This window comes from Rhipicephalus microplus, chromosome 3 (genome assembly GCF_043290135.1).
Source record: "Rhipicephalus microplus isolate Deutch F79 chromosome 3, USDA_Rmic, whole genome shotgun sequence".
Taxonomy (NCBI): Eukaryota; Metazoa; Arthropoda; class Arachnida; order Ixodida; family Ixodidae; genus Rhipicephalus; species Rhipicephalus microplus.
Genome location: NC_134702.1, coordinates 241,220,096 through 241,243,495, shown reverse-complemented (window position 1 = coordinate 241,243,495; position 23,400 = coordinate 241,220,096). Strand labels below are relative to the sequence as shown.

The 23,400-nt window shown below is 44.8% G+C and overlaps 1 long non-coding RNA gene across 1 annotated transcript in view; it reads left to right on the top strand.

The window, feature by feature from the left end:
* Window positions 1-22,973, top strand: part of LOC142803533 (uncharacterized) — a 40,476-nt gene extending 17,503 nt beyond the window's left edge. Inside the window, exon 2 of the long non-coding RNA XR_012894156.1 lies at window positions 22,714-22,973. This is a non-coding gene — a long non-coding RNA (uncharacterized LOC142803533). The remainder of the gene's footprint in view (window positions 1-22,713) is intronic.
* The last annotated feature ends 427 nt before the right edge of the window (window positions 22,974-23,400 follow it).

Genomic DNA, 23,400 nt, shown 5'->3' with positions numbered 1-23,400 from the left:
GTATTTTCTTGTCTCCACTCCTGCATGGGCCGTGAAATGCCTGCAGTATTTTCAAATAAAAAAAATTCCGCCATATCCACGAAGTGAATGATGATGAGTGGGTGAAGCTCCGGAGGTAAACCTGGTAAACCATGAATCCTCTGTACATTTTGCCCACTCGATTTTATTACATCGCTCCCCCTAGCGTACGTCGCCGCACTAAATCGAACGATTGCCTTCAACCAATGACACGCGCCATATGTGACATCATTCCTATTTTATAAGATCTCGCGTCTTTCATCAACTACAAGTTCCGCTTTCTAGTTTATAACATTTTGCATCTTTTCATCATCAGCTACAAGTACCACCATCTAGTAAACACTACAAGAACTAAACGAGAGGTGGCTACATACAGGAGACGGTACCGCCATCTAGTGAACACTGCAAGAACTAAACTAGAGGTGGCTACATACAGGGGACGGTACCGCCATCTAGTGAACACTGCAAGAACTAAATTAGAGGTGGCTACATACAGGCTACAGGGGACGCACAGCCCACGCCCTAAGGAGCTTCGCCCCTAAAAAATTAAAAAAGTAACAGCCGCTGGGGCGAGTTTAACTGTGATGCACGAGGTGGCCTAATTTAGACATTACTTTTCTCATCTGGTGCGTGTCTTGTGAATAAGGAAGTCCCAGCATATCACAACCTCGCAAACAGAACATTCTTATCTATAGATCGGAACATTACATTTCCGTCTTTTTTTACCCTCTTTAATTAGGAAAATGTTAGTATTCCCCATGGAAGTGGTTACTTCTAAATAATGCTAAGCACACCAATGGAAAATCAATGTCTTCCACACATTATAGAATGGCAGAATGAAGACCAATCGGAAATAGTTTTGAAGCCTTACTTTCTTAAGTTGGACTGACTTGCGTGCCTTATGCATAAAAGCTGCTGTCAACTATTTCAAAGTTTTGCTTTTATTGACGCAGCAATCAAATGCATCCCACAAACAAACAGACAACCTGGCTAACGACGATTGTCATGGTAGAATAACGATTTTCGAAACGTGCACAAGAAACAAAACAAAGCCTGGAGGCTCCCTTCAGGACTCTCTGACAGCGGGTAACTTTGCAAATTTTAAGAACATCAAGTCGCAAAGCAGGAAGACGCGCCGACGAGGAAGTTGGGATAACTGGCAAAAGTTTCTGCCGGGCATATCTTACACATACACACGAGGGTAAAGTCAGGAATAGGGTGAGCAGGATAGTCGGAAGACTGGCATATTCACTCCCTTATTGAACACACAGGGTGAGAATTTGCAAGACCAGGCAAACAACTGCATGAGCAAACAGTTTCAACACTTGTCCAGAACTTTGTCGTATTCTGAGGCATTCCAACGCTACAAATCAAGAATAAAAAACAAGCTAGAGCAAAAATGTAAAAATACGAAGCGCACAATGAAACGTTTTGTTGACGTGAGCTATTGGCACCTTTAAGCTGCTGCAATAAGTCTGCACCAGAATCTGAACGTGTATTTCATGAAATGTTGAAAAGCATACTTGTCGAAACACAGAACACCCTACTTTCCTTCTGTATGCAATGCTACATGGGCTTTCGTCGAGATACCTAATTCCTCGGAAGGGGCCATCATTATGTCCATTTCGAAACAGGTCAAGCACCCCATCATCCGTGATGATTTACAGGCCCATAGCATTGACAAGTTGCGCTGGCAAACTGTTTGAGAAGACGATAAAGAGGTGCCTGATACATTTCCTTGAAACGAACAGGCTACTTGACCTGTACCAGTGCGGGTTTTGAGAAGGCAGATCCACCCTTGAACACGGTACGTATCGAGGCAGAGATCCGAGACGCTTTTGTCCACAGTCAATATTGTCATTCAGTCTTCCTCGATATGAAAAAAACTTACGACACTACATGGTGCTTTCATGTATTGAGAGACGCATCCCTTAGGTGATATATTGTTGATCCTCAGACGTAGATACGAGAAGCATGTCGACCACACGTGCCTTCACCTCTCGTCACGGCGCATGCTCCGGCCCTCTCGCCAATGTATAAAAACAGCCTCTTGAATAAACATTCAGTCTTGTTCCTGCCATGAAGTGTCTTTTTCTCGCACCTACGTACGATACCACAATGGCGATGAAAATGGCATCTTGATCGCACTTCGAGTCTGACACCAGAGCAATAGGATCTCGACCACAGCCTTCGACAACGCTGTAAAAAGTTGGAGTACGTATCACGTACGCTTAGAAGCCTACATTGCGGGCAACAAGATTACCGACACAGCTATAGGCTGAGCTCTACTAGTTCCGTCATTGAACGACAAGGGCACCACGCGGGGGTCCCCATCAACTCTTTGGCGTGTAACGACGTTGTCAAATGCCTGGAAGACCATTTCAAACCTCAAGCAAACGAAATAGCCTCAAGCTAAATATTCTTCACGCGAAGGCGAGAAGAGCAAGAAACTGTTCGGGACTACATTGCTGAGTTGAGAATACTTGCGTAAATTGTAATTTGGGAACGACACTGCACCGTAGGCTGCGGAGCCGAACTGTTTGCGGGATTCGGGACGATGGAGCGCGCCGGTGCTTGCTGGGCTCCAAGAAGTTGACTCGTGAAGAGGCCGAATAATTTGTCTTAGGCCCTGAAAAAACGAACGAAGACGCTCGTGGCATGCAAGCTCCATACGCAATACCTGCAGGCAGTGGCGTCAGCATGGTACAGAAACAGCAGCAAGGAAAGATGTACAGGAGAAACGACCTACCACGAAGTCATAGTCTCTATCGCGACAGACGCAAAGGGCCCCATAGCCCCGCCGCGGTGCTATAGTGGCTAAGGTACTCTGCTGCTGACTCGCAGGTCGCGGGTTCGAATCCCGGCTGTGGCGGCTTCATTTCCGATGGAGGCGGAACTGTTGTAGGCCCGTGTGCTTAGATTTGGGTGCACGTTAAAGAACCCCAGGTAATCGAAATTTCCGAAGCCCTCCACTACGGCGTCTCTCATAATCCTATGGTGGTTTTGGGACGTTAAACCCCACATATCAATCAATCAATCAAAGGGCCCCATACCACGGCGTCAAGTTGATATTGCAGGTCCATGTGTCATCAATGTGCCAACAAAGCACATCTTGCTAGAGCCTGCAAAAGATCCCTCGCTCCGACGTTGGGAACGTTCGCCGTCGAAGGAACGGAATGCGAACATGAAGAAAAGATTTTATATGCTTTAGTCGCACACAGTTCGGCCAATCAGCGCTTAGTGCAGCCAATCGAGCACACCTTAATGTGGGAAGGCCATTGGCTTCGAGTGATTGTCAGCAGGAGATCACCAGTAAGTGTAGTTCCCAAGAGCGTGTACAAGAAACAGTGCAAGTGGTAGCTGGCTTTGCAGAAAACTCGCACACGCATTTCACGTTTCCGTTGCCGTTACTGGTCTGCGGGAAGGTGGAAATGAAGGTACAGCTTGGTCCAGTAACGTTGAGCAGTTCTCTGATAGTGGTGGACCATCAAGGGCGACTGCTGTGTGGAAGAGAGACAATAGAAGAATTTCTCAAAGCTCACGTCTTTTTTTTTTTGGAGAGAGGCATGTCATCTATGGTGAATGTTGTGAACGTCGGCAGTAAGCTTACCGCACTTCTTGACAAATTTTCCCACTGCTTTGAGGACCTCGGATGCTGTATGGAGCCACCGGTGAAACTATACCTCAAGGAAGGCGCCCAACCACGATTTCTGAAGGCTCGGACAGTTCCGTACGCCATGCGGGCTCAAGTATCTGCCGAAATTGATCGACTGGTGGAAGTGGGACTTCTGTCTCCAGTCAGCGTGGCTGAATGGGCAACGTCAGTAGTGCCGGCGGTAAAGAGAACGGAGACATACGGCTGTGTGGAGACTTTAAGCTGACGGTCAATCCAGCGACAAGAACAGAGCAGTACGCGCTTCCGAAAATCGAAGACATCTTTGCGACGCTAGCGGGGGGCGAGGTGTTTAGCACGCTCGACTTACGGAACGCATAAAACCAACTTCCGCTGGATGATGATGCCAAAAATGTAGCTGCGCTGAATACGCACAAGGGCCTCTCCTGTTACAATCACTTGGCTTTTGGTATCACCTCGGCGCCTGCGCTGTTTCAGCGGCGCATACAAGCGGTACTACAGGGGTTACCCGGGGTGAGAGTTTACCTGGACGACATTATTGTAGCGGAAAAAGCGCAAAATACCACGCCACTACGCCAAGTATGTTATAGGCACTGTAAAATGAGTCGCATATTTTGTCAAAAACTAAAAAAAAAATAAATGTGCTGTTGCTGCAACGCGATGACCGTGAGTCCTGCACCTTGACTCATCAACGTCGTCGGATTCTGAGGTGTCACATTGTATTTTCCTCTTCCTGAACTTTCTCGTTGTTCTTTCGTCTAAATCAGATTTCCTAAAGTCTGATGTGTCGGCCGATGCGATCAGGTTCTCGAAAGCTTCCTTTAGGGTATCTTAAAAAATAACACGCCATGTACATGCATATTTGAACAAGATGAAATAGTGAAGTTTTATGGCATGAAGGGCCTTAATAAACATTGCTTCTTACCTTGGTGGCCAATATTCTTCACCTCATGAAGTGTACATGAAGCATCGACAGCTTTTTTTTGAAGTCACCGCCTTCACAATGCCCAACTTGGTCGACGCTGGAGGCCATAAGGCATACGTTTTGTCGTTTCCTTCAACTATCTATGTTGAAGGCACAACACAGCTGGCCTTTTCACTCAGAAAATCAATTGCTAGATACCTAAAGAGTAAAAATATTATTAATCACACCCTGGCCCTTATGAAAGGACACTGCGCATGAAAGGATTTTTTAAATTCTTGATTGATTTAAGTGGAACTTGCCGAGTTTATGTACATCTATGTGCTGATGTCAAATATGCATTTATTTTTTCCCAGAAGAGTACGTAGTTTTCAAATTCCTTCTATTCTTGATTTATTGCATTCTAAACTCATTGCAGGTGATTATGAAGTGCTTATTTACTATGTAATTATCTCAGTTTAGATAAAGTATGGCTCCCAAAAAGTATATTAATTGTGTCATATTTCAAAAACTACCTGTTTTAGTAAAAAATATTGCATATTTGAAATCTGCACACATATATACATAAGCTCAGCAAGTTACATCTCAATCAATGAAGAATACAGAAAAATTCAGAATCGATGTCCTCTACCTGTAAAAGCTGCAGAGCAACTGATGACGGCGGCTGTCAGATTAGCAGAGCAGCAGAGGAGCTTACAATTACTGGAAACAAACAGGCTGTCATTGCAAACTGAACCAAGTAACAGTTCATGAACCAACCTTCTCAAATTAAAGTTGGACTGCCCGAGCTGCTTGAAGCACAAACTGAAATATCAGTAGCCATAGAAATTGAAAAATCGGTGGAATTGCACTGTTAATTCATGAGCACATCAATTGCTCCAGAGCAGGTCTCAGAACGACTGATAGCGTGGAGGTTGTAATCTATAAAAATGTTTCTAGCAACATCGATAAAGTTCCATGAGACGGTGGTAAACATTGTGGTAAAGCTAAAGAAGAGATAACCTGAAAGTTATACAAGAGTATGGTTCAATGAGCAGTTTAAACCTCACACTAAATTTTTGAAACAAGTGAGAGTGTTGACATGATTACAAGTGATTGTTATACGCAAAACATGATCACTGTGGTGATCGGTGGTTATGATCCTCGGCTGCTGACTCGAAGGTCGCGGGATTAATTCCAGTGGCTGCGATCACAATTCAATGGTGACGAAATGATAAAGGCCCGTATACAGTGCGATGTCAGTGCCGATTAAAGAACACCAGATTGCCGAAATTCCCAGAACCGTCCACTAACAGCGTATTTTATCTTGTTTTTCGTACATAAGACTCTAAATATCATTTCTCAAAGACAACCTTTTTGCAAAATGCTGGCATAATTTACAATCCTTTTTGCAATAAATAACACAAAAAGGTTGTGTGTCTACTTTAGTTATCAGAACTAAAAAATAGAGCTAAATGTGGTCTACATAACTAAACACAAAGCATGTGAAAAAGTAGACAGAAAGAAACTTTGCGTTCCACATTGAAAATTATGCCTTTTCATGCAATGTTGGAAGCACTGAAACTGGACAACTGCCACTTATCACCACGAGCAGAAAACACAGAAAAAAGTGATGAATGACAGGGATGAGAGTAGAGGTCTTCAATTTTTTCGAGTTCCTGACCCACAAAAAAAATTTTGTCGTCACAAAGTACGAAGTTCTTGATTAATAGCACACGACCATCTTTCAGAAGTACAGACCTGTCTGGCCTCTCTGTAGGTAGAACTGTGGTCCCAAAGTAAACTTTATGGTACTGTGCCTTCCAAAGCCGTCCACAAGTAGGACCATATAAATGCTGTGACAGAGGGTCTACATGGCACTCTGAAATAATTGCAACGACAGGCACCTTAAAAGATGTGACTCTTTGAGTCTTCTCAATTCGTTTTTCCAGCTGTTCAAGAGGCCTGCTCCCTGTGTGCACAAGACACTTAACTTTGTGCGAATATTTCTCAAATGGAAAGGCACTAAAACCTTCAAGAGCACCAAATTGTAGGCAGGCCTTAGCAAAGTGTACTCGGCAATGTATATTGTAGACTAAGAATTCCTTACCATATAACCCAACTGCACATTCCACGAAAAACTTCAACAACTGCTCAGCATACATAATACGCTCTTCAGAGGAATAACTCACAAGTATGGAAGCTGCTACATGTAACGTTAGGAAATGTTTATACAAATGCTTAGATAAAACAGCTTTCAGCACAACAGGACCAGCATAAAGTAGAAAAAAAACGAAACTCAGCTGCCTTCTATCCGCTGACTTCATCAACACCACAACACCTTCTGAGAAAGTCTGCTGTAGAAATCTGAAGCCTCATTCCACAAAGAAGTCCTGAAAACCGTTCTACATTAGGTGATGGCATTCTTACTGAAAGGCTGCCGTTCAGTCAGGTTAGCAACATTTTCTTCGTTACTCTTTTGGACATAAGGTGCATATACTCGAGAGGAAACACTAAAACCATCCCTAGTCTAACAGACGTCAGGGGTGAATGGTCTTTGTGATGGTCACCATCGGTCTATTCAGAAAAACCGGAATCAGTACGAGAAAGAGCTGTGATGTCTGGAAATGTCATTCGCCCGTAATAAACACCTTCAGTTGTACACTTTTTACAAGCAGACTTTGCATTGTGTCTTTTCACTGCCTTTATGAATGATCTGGCTGGAGCACGACATATGAAAGCTCTTACTCACACAACGAAGTGCTCTCCCCTATGCACAAAGCCATTCCTCAAAAGTTCAGCTAGCTCACCTACAAAGGGATAAATAAACTCATCTAGAAGAGGCTTGGAGTTGTCACAGTAAGCCCCGATAATGTGTACACTGTCCTCTTTATGATGATGGGGGTGATGCAGTTCGACAAGTATGAACCAAAACTCTGTTCCACTGCTTTCGAAGAGTGGAAGACCATCTACATTGAAGCTCACTTGGAAGGCTAAACCTGGCAGACGTTGCATACTCTCAAGCAGAGCGCTAAGGCTCCTCTTTAATCCAAAGTGATAATATTGTCCAGTAGTCAATTTACTAAGCGTAACGACCAATGGCGTTGCTAGAAGTGTGCGCGCTGAACTAGGCAACTGTGGCAAATGAGGTTTCAGAATACGCAGAAGGCTATCAAGACTTTCATACGTTATGTTTCTACCAAGTGCCGATTCTCCGAGTGAAGAAATGATACCATGCATGGGGCCTGTTAACAACCATGAATTCATCATCAGATGTGCTCACAGATGAACTCGCAGAAAAACTGGAATAAGCACCCAATTCCACAATTATATTGGTAATGTCAAGGTTGCTATGTTCAACAGGCAAGTTTCTCATGTGCAATGTCTTCATGTGCACTAAGAGACGTGTCTTTGATGTGAACACCATCGGCCCAGTTGCAAAGTCTCTTAGACTCTTGAGTAAAGTCATCCTGTGTGTAGCTAGATGCACAGCTAGTGGACAAAATTATCAGGGCGGGAAATGATTGTGTTCGCATCGCCAATGATTTTCTTTCGCTCATTGTGCCGTGTCCTTTCGACTTCACTCCACCTGATCATGACAATTAAATGACAACGCAAGGACTTATTATCACCTTTTGTGATCCTGTGAAGATATCTCCATGCTCATTATGAACCCAAGGACAGGAACCTGTATTAAAACCGATAGCCAAAATGCACTACAGCAACACTCCAAAAAGTCACATGGACGGCATTTCAGAAGTAATTAATGATTGGCTATTCTTGTCAGCTTAAAATAATTAAAAGGTGGATGCTCTAGGTGTCCAAACAATGCTTTTATTTTCATCCCAAGTGCACTGTTTCATGTTATTCATGAGCACTAAGTTAACTGCAGATATATCTGCAGGCGTGCACCCCCTTTTGCGTCATATCTCACTTTGTTGGTATATTTGCTGCTACCATAATGTAGTAGTGTTTTTTTACATTGAAAAAGTAATCCACAGTGCACACAGTCAAAAGATCACTGCAAACTTTGCCAAAGCATTCTTAATTACACATGAACCTTTAAAACTAATTTAAAATCTCTGCTATGCGACTCTTCTTTTTAGAGAAAAAAATCATCGATATGTTCTTTCTAATATAAGCGAGAAGTGACGAGACTTGTAATACGACGCTCAGCTTAACACCGGCTAATGCTGCACGATTGCACAGATAACGCTGATAGAGAGGGTGCATTCGGTCATCTCTAAGCAAACAGTGAGACAAAGTGTGTGCATCGCACACACGTGTCTTTAGCGCTTGCGCATCGTAGAGCCTTGCGATCATTACTCCTCGCCAATATTAGGCGCTGCGATATTCCGTGGCCAACTGACTCAACACTTGCACCATATTATTAAAATTGCAGGAATGTACAGGAGCGATGACAGCCCGCGCGGCTTACTCATTCCGCTGCATGTAGTACACATGGCCCGTACGTCTGCATGACCTGAACAGGACATCGTTCGTTGAATTGAGATGATTTCATATAGCCGATTGTCCCCAAAACAGCGAATCTATCATTATAAATTAGGGCTAACTGAATCTGTGCTCGAATGCCACATCTAAGAATGTTTCGCACGTGTCCGCTAATAACAGGACAGCTTGTGTAATATAATTAAAAAGGGTCTAGGAATACACTATAAAAATTGGCGATTTTCATCGCAGTACCTCACCAATAAATTGCACGCAATAAAAAGAGCAATGAATAAGACAGTTCATATTTACTCACTTCAATTTTGGCGAAAGCTTTGATGAACAACCTGACCGAGCGAGCAACAGGTGAAAAAGGGCAGACACACGCAGGAGTCGCAGGGGAAGTCGGGTAAAAACCATGCGCGCTCTAATGCAAATATGTACATGCCGAAACAAGCTTAAAGACGAATCAAGTGCGATATGTTTGACGAATTATGTAGTATAACATAAACGCTTGACAACTGCTGCACTTTGCAAGTTCGCAAAAATACCAGTTTGAATCGTTGTGTGAACTATTTTTGTTAGCGCAGTACGGCTGTATGGAGGCCGAAGTGCTCGAAGAGCAGGAAAAGGTACAAAATTCAAACATCGCGAATGTTATGTGCGCATTTGTAGGTCTGATTCTCTGGGTAAAAAGTGAGGTATTCATTAGAGCGCCCACGTCGGAATTGCATTGCAGACCGCTAACATACATGTTTATAGTTATTCGGGTACAGTTGACTCTACGACCTCATTGATCACAGACACGTACAGCCGCGCTTCCACGTCATTTTTTTTCACCGTTGGCACATACATGTTTCTGTGCCACGAATTTCTATATGCTATATATGATACGCAGAAGTGAGTGTACTTGATGACCAAGCGTAGTCTGAGAGCATTGCCCCACGACCATGGTATGTCACAAAAAAGTTCTTGGCCACCATATTAAATTTTACACAACAATCTCCGAAACTTTGTTTCATTCTGATATGTGGCGATCGCCAACAATAAGAAAAATAAACACATTAAAAACATGTTTGCCGTCATTACCATCATCTTGCCCATAATTGGGACGTAGGCCATGCCCTTTTTTATCAACCAGTCAGGGAACTGACCAATGACAACGGAAGCCGATGGGAATCCCATGTGTGTCCAATCATAGCCCTTGGCCATTGCTGGTAGGGTTCATTGTCTTCGTAGCGATCGGCTGCAACTTCAAGCGTCAGCTTGCTGAGAGCCATCACCACTCATGCAGCTCTACGCACGCCCGTCACTGCGACGCACATGAGTCACTGCAGCAAACAACTCCCGAGATAAAGTCATGGCAGTAAGAAAACGAGCAACAAAATTTACGCTCGACAAACACCAACACCAGTTACTCCCAGCAAAACAGAAACAGTGTTGCAAGACTACACGGTGAAATTGTTCCAAGGCTGTAATAGGCACACAAAAACAAAACTATCTCAAGTGATGAGGCTTTAGCGTAAAAGATGCATATATTCACACAATTATACGTTTGAAGAACATTATGTAAGAAATAAGTGGAATATTTGTGAACAAAACGTCGCTCTGTTGATGAGTGCATAAGTTAGTTTGTTCTACGCTAGATGGCATTAGGCACCTTAACCGAGGATGCTTTTGCGCTGTGTAACGTCAGCGAAATGCGGTTGGCGCTAACCGCGGTTGAACGCAGTTAACCGTGGTTGGTTAACTGTGCTTGTTTTGCCTGTGTAACAAGGGTATAAGATATGCTTTCGCAATTAAAAGAGAAAAGATGCAACTTGTCCCAAGGCACCGAAAGGGCATCTTGTTCTTTGTGCGCTCGCTGTGGTGGCGCTGCTCGGGCACAGCTTCAGATTCCGAAGAGGTTGCACATTGCAATAGCAAGAGCAACTAGGCTGCTGATCCGGCAGTAAATTATGCGTTTTCTAGCCGCACATCGCAGGCATAACATTTAGGTCACCCGCATAAATACGAGATATGCCACAGACGTGAACTCGGTGCCATGGCCGTGTGTGTAGGTATTTGCACTGTGAACAAAAATAAACCAAGATAGGGGCCAGTGACTTGTCTTCTAGCGAACGCCCCCATGGGGGGTTTATTAACACCGTCCGGAGGTAGTAAAAAATTTCTCCTCATTAGTAGGGGGTTTATGCATGGTCCCAGCAGGGTTTTTTTACATCCATCGGAGAACTTGTTCAGGTCAGTATGAGAGCAAACTTTTACATCAACCGAGAAAGAAAATTACGTCAGCAGCCGTAACATGCGCAAGCGTAACTTTAATTGCATTACCTTCGAAGCACACAATAATGATTACAGTACACATACATGCGCACAACGTTCCCGTAATGTCACAACACTCGCACTCACCACAGCTTGCCACCCGCGCTGCACACCTACGGTTCAGTCACCGGGTATATATAGGTACCATATTCTGACCTGCCATGTAACTTTCAAGGGACCATTATGTTAATACCTAAGCAACAAACACGCATGGCATAGGTGTGAAGTTTTAGAGGCCTGATGTGAGCACTTTAACACACATGCCTTTTATCCTAAGCTTGCCTGAAATTCAATGATTATTTAAAACTATAGCGAGAGGGTTTTATCAGTTGGTGCTGTGTCGTACGGGCTGTTTTCGCATTATCAGTACCGTTTGTGAATCCATGAAATGCACTGAATCATACAAAAAGCCCGAGTGCCCTTGCTCGGGCTTTTTCTACCTGTGGCAATAGTGGCAATCTACCAGATAGATAGATAGATAGATAGATAGATAGATAGATAGATAGATAGATAGATAGATACGATCAGAGTCGCCGAAGTTCACTAAGAAATGCTTCGCATTCAAATCATTCAAGGCATGAGGCAAGCACAGACGTTATATCTATGTTCACGAGGTTTCACACAGGTTAAAATATTTGCTTGTACGGTAATAGTACACCATACAGTCAGCTCAAAAAACATGCTTGTAGTGCTGTAACAGTGTCTAGAAAAATGCTGCCCAGTGTGCTGAGCGCGGGCGGGGAGATGGCTCCATCGCAGATGACTTCCTATGGCACCCGCTTGGTGCGCTCCTGCGTGAGCGGGTGAATCTTTGTTGAATCCGCGCACTTCGGAAGCGCTGCGAAGCTTTCAGTAGGCCAAATCGCGTGAGGCCAACTTTCAATTTTTCCCTATTTCCAGAGAGTTCTCTACAAAACGTTTTATTGTACAATACTTATGCGACTGCTTTCACAGTACTCGTATTTAGCAATATCAAATGAGGATATTGTGGCATACACCTCACTGTCAGCTACCGCTCCCACAAACACACACACACACACACACACACACACACGCACACGCACACGCACACGCACACGCACACACACACACGCACACACACACACACAGACACACACGCACACACACACACACACGCACACGCACACAAACACACACGCACACGCACATGCACACGCACACGCACATGCACGCGCGCGCGCGCGTGCACATTGACAGCGACCACAAATTATTTGAAAGTTTTGGTTTGTTTTTGAGAGCAAAAATTATTACAGAAGGCCCCAAAGCCTAACAACAGTCTGAATTCTACCAGGATTTGAGTGAAAACAAAGAATGGTAACATACAAATCACTTATCTGATACTAATGCTGCATGAGACTCACTATCTCGTTTCGCGGAGAATCCGACGGTGAATTCTGTAAAATAACACGACTGAAATTTAAAGCGATACTGTCAACTTGTTTTGAAGATTGATACCTGAAATTAATCAAAGGGCTGTCCTTCTTGACGACCAATAATCAACCTAGTGAGAATTTTCCCAATTACACCATGAAGAATTGAACATAGCTTATATCACCTATGCAAAACTTAAAATATAGACGAGCCTTATGATAATAATGTTGTCACTGAATATCATCGAGCAGGTGCGCTTCCCCAAACACAGCATAAAGAATGTAGACCTGCTCGTTTAAATTTTCTGACTATGGCCCTAAGTCACACCCTGTATGATATTACTGCAGAATTATGTGCCAACCATTATTAATACCTTCCTCATAATTTTACTGACCCACTTATCAGAGAGTTCAGGATGATATAGACAAAACACTCTTCAACACACCATACCAACGCTAATATGCGTAAAACAAGACAACCCGTATCTAAATTTGCATCCCGACTATATCTGGTCACTGTTAAGTGCTTGCATTAGATCAATGTAAATATTGAACCAATAAAAATGATAAAAATAATTTCAGAGAGTTGCAAACACTGCAGACATCAAATGTAAAGCAGTTTAATCACAGAACATTGAACACAAAAAAAAAACCAGGTCCTACAGAGTACGCACTTCACGTTAGTGGCAGTGGCGTAACTTAAGAAGTTTTTGCCGCTGTCCTCAACTTTCTCTTTTCTTGTTCAGGCCTTTAACGAAAAATCTGAACCTTAACAAGACATAAAACTTGATCACTTCAGACAGGCTTTCATTTTCATGGCTTGAGCAGCCAAGCTGCGGCAGTGGGAGCGAACGCAGGCACCTTGCAAAATATAGCAAGCTCTTCTCATGAAGAATGTTTTTGCTAAAGAAGACTGCATTCGTCTTCGATCAGCTTCACTGCACTCGACAGGGCAGAACTGGGATAAATATGTCCGCCATTGTCAAATCGAGCCGTGAAGTGAGAGCTCTTATCCACACTTGCGTCACTTGGGGACACGCAATGGCAAGATGCACGTTGTGGGCATGCGTTTTTTTTTCAATTTTTTTTCTCGCCACATAGCCGGGAGCATTGTAAATCAAGGCAGCATTGTTTTTTTATACATACGCGGCATGATCAATTTCTAATAAAACACTGTCAATACCCTTTTCGACCTCATCAATCTTTCCATGGTTAAATAAGTGGTCAAAAATGTCATGTATGCGATAGCGCCACGTATTGTCGATAAAGCGGCCAGCCCAGCTGGCAGTTCTCATGTGACCCGACTGCGATCGGTATAAAGCTGCATGTCTAGGCTGCCGCCCTGTCTCACCCTTTTCATTTGCTGTTGTACTGTCGTACTTGCGACAATATGTAGCAATAAATCGTTTTGCTACTCTACGTTCGTCTCCGAACACTGGACATCACATCTAGCGACGAGGATGGGATTCAAACCTTCAGCGGTGTTGGCAGAACAGAAGAAAGGTTCTACCCTGTTGGAAGTTCCTGGGGTGGTCGCCGACACATAGCGAGCTACTGGAACAGCAGGGATGGCAGACCCAGTCACGCAAGTGGTAGGAAGAATTGGCCACATGGAACCTTTCGACCATTCCTCAAGCGACTGGACTTCATACGACGAGCGGTCGACATCGTTTCTCCACTTCAACAAAATACCGGAGGCAGACAAGGTTTACGCGTTCCTAAGCCTAATAGGGGCGAAGACGTACGCTCTGCTCAATTCACTTACCGCCCCTTACCTTCCATCAAGCAAGTCGTACGACACCCTCAGGCAATTGCTTGGTGACCATCTGGCACCGAAGCCTTCAGTAATTGGTGAGAGAGCAAAGTTTTATTGACGGTCTAAGCGTGATACTGAATTCATTGTCAATTTTGTCGTGGAACTGCGTTCCCTCTCGAGTTCGTGCGAGTTCGATAATTTCATAGACGAGGCACTGAGGGACAGATTCGTTTGTAGTTTACAAAGACAAGATATTCAGCGAGTGCTGTTTGTTGGAGACAAGAAGTTAGCCTTTCAAAATGCAGTCGAAAAAGCTTTAGCATTGGAATAAGCAACAAAAAGTGCAGCAGATGTGCATGGTTCAACAAGCGTCTCTGACTTACACCATGTAACTGCACAAAAGCAGGGGCATAAAGCAGTCGGCGTAAAAGATGCCAGCGAAAAGAAAGCGTCAAACATCTGTTGGCGGTGCGGTTCTTTCAAGCCCGTGAGCAAAAACTGCAGACATGCGTCGGCGACGTGTTTTGGGCTGTGGCAAAAAAGGGCATATCCAGCGTATATGTCGGTCAAGAACACGAAGTTATCTCGGGCGCGAGCACGCAGCTTGAAAGTTCTTGACTGGGCCGCAGAAATGATGCTAAACGGCATGACGTGCTCGGCAAAAGATGTCATAAAAGTACGCCTGTTGATATACAAAATTCCACTTGAAATGAAGTTGGATACGGGAGCAGCGGTATGCGTAATTTTTCGCAGGCAACAGCAAAAATTGTTCCCCTCTTTAAAGTTTCGCACGACAAGATTGCGTCTACGCACTTACACAGGTAGATTCGTCGAACCAGCAAGAGTGGCTGAAGTTGTTGAACATAATGGACAAAGTGTTCTATTACTCTTGTATGTCACTGAGCAGAGATCACCGGCGGTTCTGGGCCGAGAGTGGTTACAGCACGTGCGCCTCGACTGAAACGCAGTATTTTTCTGCAACAAGCTCTGCTCGGCACTGGAGCCGACAAACAAAGAAGCAAAAGTAGAGGTTAGCAAGCTTTTGCAGAAGTACAGTAACCTTTTCAAGGAAGAATTGGGATGCATCACAGATGAGAAGGCAGAACCCTTTCTCAAAACGGACGCTCGTTCAAAGTTTTTGAAGGCGCGCAGTGTGGCTTTCGCACTGGTTCTAGCAGCGGAAAAAGAGCTTGACAAAATGCAGTCAATGGGTGTGATCACACCATTAGCCACGTGCGAGTATGCTACACTGGTAGTGCCTGTGGTAAAGAAAGACGGAAACATCAGCCTATGTAGCGACTACAAGACTACTGTCAATCCTATGTTAGACACTGATCGCTACCCTTTACCTCGTGTTGAAGAAGTTTTCGCTGCACTCAGTGGAGGAAAAGAATTTCCTAAAATTGACTTGAACAGGGCCTATCAACAGGTAGTGCTAGCGGAAACGGCGCGTTGTCTTCTGGCGATAAACACGACTAAAGGCTTGTTCGCCGTAAACCGGCTACCTTCTGGCGTGTCTTCGGTGCCTGGTATTTTTCAGCGAAAAAGGGACACCGTGCTTAAGGGTCTCAAAGGTGTTGCATGCTATTTGGACGATATCCTGGTGACCGGAAGGACTAGAGTCGAACACATACAGAACATGGAAGCAGTTCTAACCCGTTTGGAAAGCCGAGGAGTTCAAATAAGAGCTGAGAAATGTGCTCTTTTTTCAGAAGGAACTGACCTACTTGGGGCACAAGTTGAGTGCACATGGCATTCATCCCACGACGGACAAGATTGATGCCATTGTAGCCGCGCCAGCACCGGAGAACAATCCGCAGCTTCGTTCTTTGCGTGGAGCCGTAAACTACTACGGAAAATTTTTACCTCAACTGGCTACGCTAGCCCATCCCCTGTACAAACTCCTGCATGACGATCAAGCTTGGGCATGGACCAGCGAATGTCAAACGGCCTTTGACGATATTAAGACTGCGTTGGTATCCCCGGAGGTCCTGGCTCACTGTGATCCGCAAAGACCGCTACAAATGGCTTGCGACGCATCTCATTACAGGGTAGGTGCTGTGCTTTCTCATATTTTTGCTGATGGAACCGTTCGCCCTGTTTCTTACGTTTCAAGGACTCTGTCTGATGCTGAGCAGAAGTATAGCCAGATCGAGAAGGAAGAATTAGCAATCATCTTCGGCGTTAAGAAGTTTTACTACTATACGGGCGTTCGTTCACGCAGATAACGGATCATAAAGCACTGCAAACTATCTTGGGTCCAAAGTCTGGCATACCAATCTTGGCAGCAGCAAGGCTTCAACGTTGGGCGGTGACGTTCTCTGCCTACACGTACACCTTGAAGTTTCGACCGTAAAACGAGAATCTAGAGGCTGACTGCTTGTCGCGCTTGCTGGTTCGTCGGGAATCTGCTGCTGATGCAGAGGAAACGTTCTAGTCGTTACGATTGCAATCAATGCCGGTGACGCACAAAGATATTGCACGTGCAACCTCACATGATCAGCTTTTTTGCAGAGTACTCGAGCTCACAAGTACGGGGTTGCCTAACTTTACAGACGATGCAGAGCTCAAGCCTTTCTTCGACAGGAGGACACAGCTGACCACACACCAAGGCTGTCTCCTGTGGGGAATGCGTATAGTGGTGCCTGCAAAGCTGCGGTCTCTGGTGCTACAAGAACTTCACGACGGTCATCCAGGTATTGTGCGATCCAAAGAGTTGGCCCGTGGCTATGTTTGGTGGCCTTCAATTGACGCCAATCTCGAGTCTTATGTCAAAGGATGCAAACCTTACCAGGAGCAGCATATTGCCCCTAACATTGCTCATCTGCACCCATGGTCGTGGCCAACATCCCCTTGGAAGCGAGTACACATCGATTTTGCTGGGCCTTTTCGGCATCGCATGTTTCTAGTTATGGTTTATGCACATTCTAAATGGCCAGAGGTGTGCATCATGAAAAACACTACTAACACGTCAACCATCGATCGTCTTCGTGAAATGTTTAGCCGTTTCGGTTATCCAGCAACGATCGTGTCGGACAACGGCCCAATATTTAAGTCTGCCGAGTTCCAGACGTTCGTTCAAGAGATAGGAGCACGCCACGTCACAACAGCACCTTATAACCTAAGTTCGAATGGCTTGGCAGAACGTTTGGTTCAGTCCCTAAAGACGACCGTGAAGAAAGATTTAAATGCTGGAAACCTGCAGGCTAGCCTTGGCAGCTTCTTGCTTGTTTATTGGAATACACCCCACGCTACAACGAAAGAAGCGCCGGCTAACCTTATGTTTCGGTCGCCGTCTTCGTTCCAAACTGGACATTCTCAAGCCAGAATTAAAAGAATTAGTTCGCCACAAGCAATTCATTCAGTCCAGCCTATGCAGCTTCAAAGCCCGACAATTTGCTGTAGGTGACGGTGTTCTTGTTCAAAATTATAGGGGACCACCCAGATGGCTTCAGGGTACTGTAGTGCGGCAGAAAGGACCTGTTTCATAAGTCGTAAAGTACACACGCCACGGGGACTGGCCGTGTGGCATCGTCACCAAGATCAGCTTCTCTTGGGTGCAGCTGACGTCTCCGATGGTGAGGAGAACAAAGAAACCTTCTGGGAGTTCTCGGATGCCAGTGCGGAGACTCCTACGGCAGCGCCCGCCGCCTCCGAGACAGCAGCATCAGTACGAAGATATCCAGTACGCAGTCGACGAGCGCCCGATCGCTACACGCCATCTTAATGTTGTGTAACTGTAGCTCTCCACAATTTAAGCGGGAGGAAATGTCATGTATGCGATAGCGCCATGTATTGTCGATAGAGTTGCCAGCCCAGCTGCCAGTAATCATGTGACCCGACTGCGATCGGTATAAAGCTGCATGTCTAGGCTGCCGCCCTGCCTCACCCTTCTCATTTGCTGTTGTACCGTCGTACTTGCGACAATATATAGCAATAGATCGTTTTGCTACTCTATGTTCGTCTCCGAACGTTGGACATCACAAATAACGTTCAAAAGTGGTGCTGCCTTAGTACCAGATTGCGATACAAGTGTTTCACTTAACAGTGCTTTGATAACATCTGGTGAGCAGTTTGTTCCTCTCGGTGGTTTTGCCAGGTTATATAATGACTTTAAGTCAACAGCAACAAGATACTGTGACACGGTAGGAGGATCATTACAACCTGATGCCTGCCTTATGATGTCAAAAAGATTTTCTAGTTTGTCCTGACTTAGACGTGATGTCAAGAGCTAGTTGTAACCAGCAGTGGAATTAGGATAAGATAGCAGGTATAACGTACTTCTGATCGTAACCCTTAGTCCACAAGCTGTGTTGTCGGTAAAAACTCCTCTCCCAGTTGGTTTCGCGTGTTTCTCCCACGCATCTAGATAATCTGGAAAATCTTCTAGAAACTTTTCATCCATCTGAACAGGCTTCAGTGCTTTTGTACTCGTGTTTGAGGCCATTATTCGAAAAAGTCGATTCAATGGCTTGATGAATTCATCTGTTCGTTTCACATTTGTTTACACGGAATCTATACACTTCCTATGCACATAGAGCCCTTTGACCACTTGATCCCCAAAAAGTAGGAGCGCTAAATCTATTCTCAAATTTTCGAAAGCATTCGGCTTCAGGTGTGCATTCATTATGTTCGGCATAGCTTTTAGTGTGACATTTTCATGGTGGGACTCCCAAGCTCTTTCGATAATGCCACAGTCAACGCGGCCAGACGGAGTCAGGTAACCCTCAGACAAAAAAAACCATTGCGCAAATTTTTCAGAAGATGCGGAAATTCTGAGACAAAGAAAAGCTGTCTTTAGGGGTCCAGAGGGTGCTTCGTGCTGCTTCTCAGATGACTAGCAGAACCTATTAAAACATATATTTTGTACATTAGTTAAGTACAAAATGATGCAAAAACAGAGCTTTTAAAAAGCCAGCGTCAGATGGACACTATTTAGGCTAAACTACAAAATTTTAACGTTAAGTAATAGAGCAGCACATTGAATCACTGCAGCAGCAGTGCATGAAATTTCAGATTTTGAATATATTGGTAAGAAACTAAAAGAATACACCATTGTTTGCTAATAAATTACTTCGACCTACCATTCATACACATTTCAAGCGCTTCTATAATTGAGGCGCTTAAAATCAAGAGAGCTTCTTTGATGACTACTGGCAGAATTCAAGTAACTAAAGCATTGCTTTTAAGCTGTCCACTGCCTGGCTGACATTACTAATAAAAAATGATGTTAATAATTTGCTCATCGTGTATGCCAAAGATCTGCCACATGCTTCTGTTCTAGCTGGCGCCGTCAGAAGTCACGGAGGCGACATACAAGCCCGCTTGTTCAGCCAAGATGGTGCATTCGACTATAATTTTTGCAAGTGTGGCTGCCTTCACACTGCCTCTTGAGGCAAACACGCCAAGTATTTCTGCCCAGCTGCCTAAAGAAATGGGCGAGACCAATGATGATCTAGGATTACAGTGTTGATGTTGTTATATTTTTGACAGTAAACTTTTTAAACAACTTACCAGTGTAGGGCTGAAACAGCAAAACCATCCCATCGTCTGCAAGCACACCCTTGTAAATACTAGTTTTGTAGTCCCCAAGATCCACGAAGCCCGCGATATCACCTGAATTATTAAAAAAATACATTACACGTCATGCAGCACGTAGGCTGTGAAAATGTAGCAAATAAAATACCATCTTGCTTTTCAACGTGCATTATCGAAATAATGTGAAGTTAGAACAATCTAACGGTAGTAATAGTGCGGAGCTCACCAGCTGCCTTCACGTTGAGATTTTCCGAAAGTTTAATCTCGTCCACAAGCAGGCCCCATGACCACTGAAGGTGTCCATGCTTTTGGTCTTTTCGCTTAAAGCCTCAAATACTAGCGTTCTATCCAAAGCCATCCTCGAATCGGTGCAGATACTTCTGCAAGCAAATTCTTCCAGGCAGAACCATATTACTTTGCTTCCGAATATGCTCGTAGAGCTTTGGGCTCCGCATTCTCATTAGCAAGCATTTAACAACCGATTCATCATCATAGGTCATGCCTTTGAGAGTCTTTCGTCTTGCAGCCAGAAAACAAGTTCGCACAGCTAGCTGTTCTTTCTTCGGGAGTGACTGTATATTAGCCTCTAGAGCTTCTTCTTTCAGTGCATTGTTTTGATCCTTCATTTGAGTCACTTGCTGCTGAACATTGGCCAAGCTCTTTTGTGTCCTTCTCAAAGCACGAGAAAGATTCTTGCACTTAGTTTTGTCAGGGCACAGATCTGTCGTCTTTTTTCTCCTGTACACGTTGTTCTGCGACAGCTTTCGTAAACATTTCCATTGGAAGCACGACTTTGCTTTTCCATCACTAGTCAGCAAGCACTTCTCTGCAAAGTACATACCTTTGTATGAAGTGTACCTGCTTGCAACAGATATCATGCCACATCCATTGCAGAGGTCAGGCAGAGCAACGTTTTTGATGAGTGGCTCTGCCATATGGCGGGCTGTGAGCAAGTGCTTTTCCTTTTTCTTTCCTCGGTAGTAAACTGTGGCAACTACAGTGCCGCGCTCTCGCAAAGGTTTTCCAAAAGTCAACATTCTATCGATGAAAAGTTTTGAGAAGTCAAGCTTCGTTCTCGCAACAGACGCTTAGCATATAGATGCACACGAAAGCGCTTGCGCCAGTGTGCCGTTCATTTATCTTCGTAAAGTCGTGATCAGTTACTTGTCAAAATCTCGACAAACTTTTTTGCCGATGCATGTAGCGTGAAGACTTCTTCTCCTTATTAGCACGTTCTTGATGTTGTTCCGTGCAAAGATTCTACATATATTACATATCCCAGCAACAAAACAAATGTTTTTAGGTCAGTGCCCTTTTCTGTCGTTTTTCAATCGACCCACACATATCCATGCAGATCATAGTCCAGCGCTGTTTTTGCCATCGTAATCATCTACCAACCAGCCGAGTTACCGGCACTCCAAACAAACAATCGTAAACCACGAGGCAAGCACGTTATGGCACGAACTCGCAACCATCTTGTGTGTTTAAGTGGTAACGTCATCGAAAATTCGGTTTCGGCTGAAGTGCGAGGCGATGAATGCGATAGCAACAAATTGGAATGCCACGCGAGGAATAGCAAGCAGATTGAAGCGCACTGCTCACGCGCATATGACACACAAAAACAACATGCACGGGACGAGAGCGAACTAACGACGTTGACAGTTTGACGCCTAAACGCTGCTCAAACAAAGAAACACGACGCACAAAACGTACTCACACGTACAGACGAGTGCGAACAAGTTACAGTAGTTACTTCGCTGTGTTTGAAAAGCGGGCGCTTTTCGCAAACGGGAACTCTGCAGCCAGTGAATGGACGTTTATAAGTTCGGTAACTTGGACGCAATCATTCCGGTTAAAGCCCAGCACGTACAATGCTCTCGCGAGATAAGCGCACGCGCCTATGTTGTGTACCCCCTCGGGACAAAGTACACGTGGGAGACGAGTGTGCGTTGTGACGAGCGGGACGCCAAGGGCACCCTTTGTGCCATCACGCTTATAATGCCGAGAACGCGCAGATACTACTTCCCGAGATTGGCGTAACGCCGGGCCAGCCCTCCGCCTCTTTAGGCCCGCACTCCGCAGTCCCTGCCGGCGCCGTCGAAGCTCACTACACCGGGCAAGCGCGCAGGGCTAGCACGCTGAACAAAACGGACAGCGCGATCACAGGTGCCCCTAGACGCACCCGTCGGAAACTAACTCACTTGGTTGTTTCCGCCACCGAGCGCAACAGATGCTCGCCCCACCCACTCGCTACACTACCGCATTCATGAGAGCCAGCCGCGAGATCAGGCGCATGTTAATTTCGGTTCCCTTTGTATGGACCTTCGCTCATCGGTTTTATTTGTACATGGAACAAGTGTTAGTTTGTTAATTTCTTTCTCTAAAGACTTTTATTATTATATTGGTACATGCACTGCACATGATGACGACGCAAAAACCAGCCGAGATTATTAAAATTGCTATCACATTGAAACAGCAGCTGGGACTGTAGTAGTCAGGTGAGACGCGCTCGCCAATCGTCAGCAGCGTGACCCAGCAGCCAGAAACTTTGCTCTGTGTAGCGGTCATGGTAGTTCTCTGCACTCTCTCGAAGCTCTTCATCTGTGTGGCGCTGAGCGTAAGACGTCTTGAGCTAAACATGTACAATAAATAGTTGTACGAAGCTGTGCAACTCATGCGAATCGCAGACGCTGTGTCCTTGCAGCTCCGCCGAGGTCGAGCACTCCAGTGTCCTCGGTGTCCGACTACAGCACGAGCCACACAGTACCAGCGATCAAGCGGCTCCGAACGGATAAGGTCGCGTCCGTTCTACCTCAAGTTCTTGCAGACGCTGCAGCCTCAACAGAAGCGTCTTCCACTCCTGTCCATCGGTTGGTTTTACTTGGCTTAACAACAAATCGGTGACCCATTCGTATTGTGATAGATATGTATGAGTTTCACTTGAAACACGCTTTACGAGCCTGACTTGTTGTTTGGTTGTGTCTTTTTGAGAGGTACCGGCATGTCCTTAAAAGAACAGCGCCTTAAATGGATGGTTGATCAAAAGTAGGCGTCCGTCGGGTTTTAGAAAGTGTTACCGTACAATGGTCATTGTGGAAATACTTACAGAAGGCCGGTCTTTTACTTGAATCGTTTATCCCACGAAAAAAAAAGCTCTGCGTTGTGTTGTAGACCTTTTAACTAGCTTATCTAGCGCCTGCATTTCACGTGTATTATCTAAATATAAAAAGGTGAAAATCTCGTGCTCTACTAATACGCCTCATTTATGTCATTTATAAGTCTGCTACTGTAAAAGCTAGACTGCGTTTGTGTAAGTAGTAGAGCTAATCTAAGGACACATTCATTACGCACATATATTATTACTCAGAACACCGCTATGTCATGTGATCGC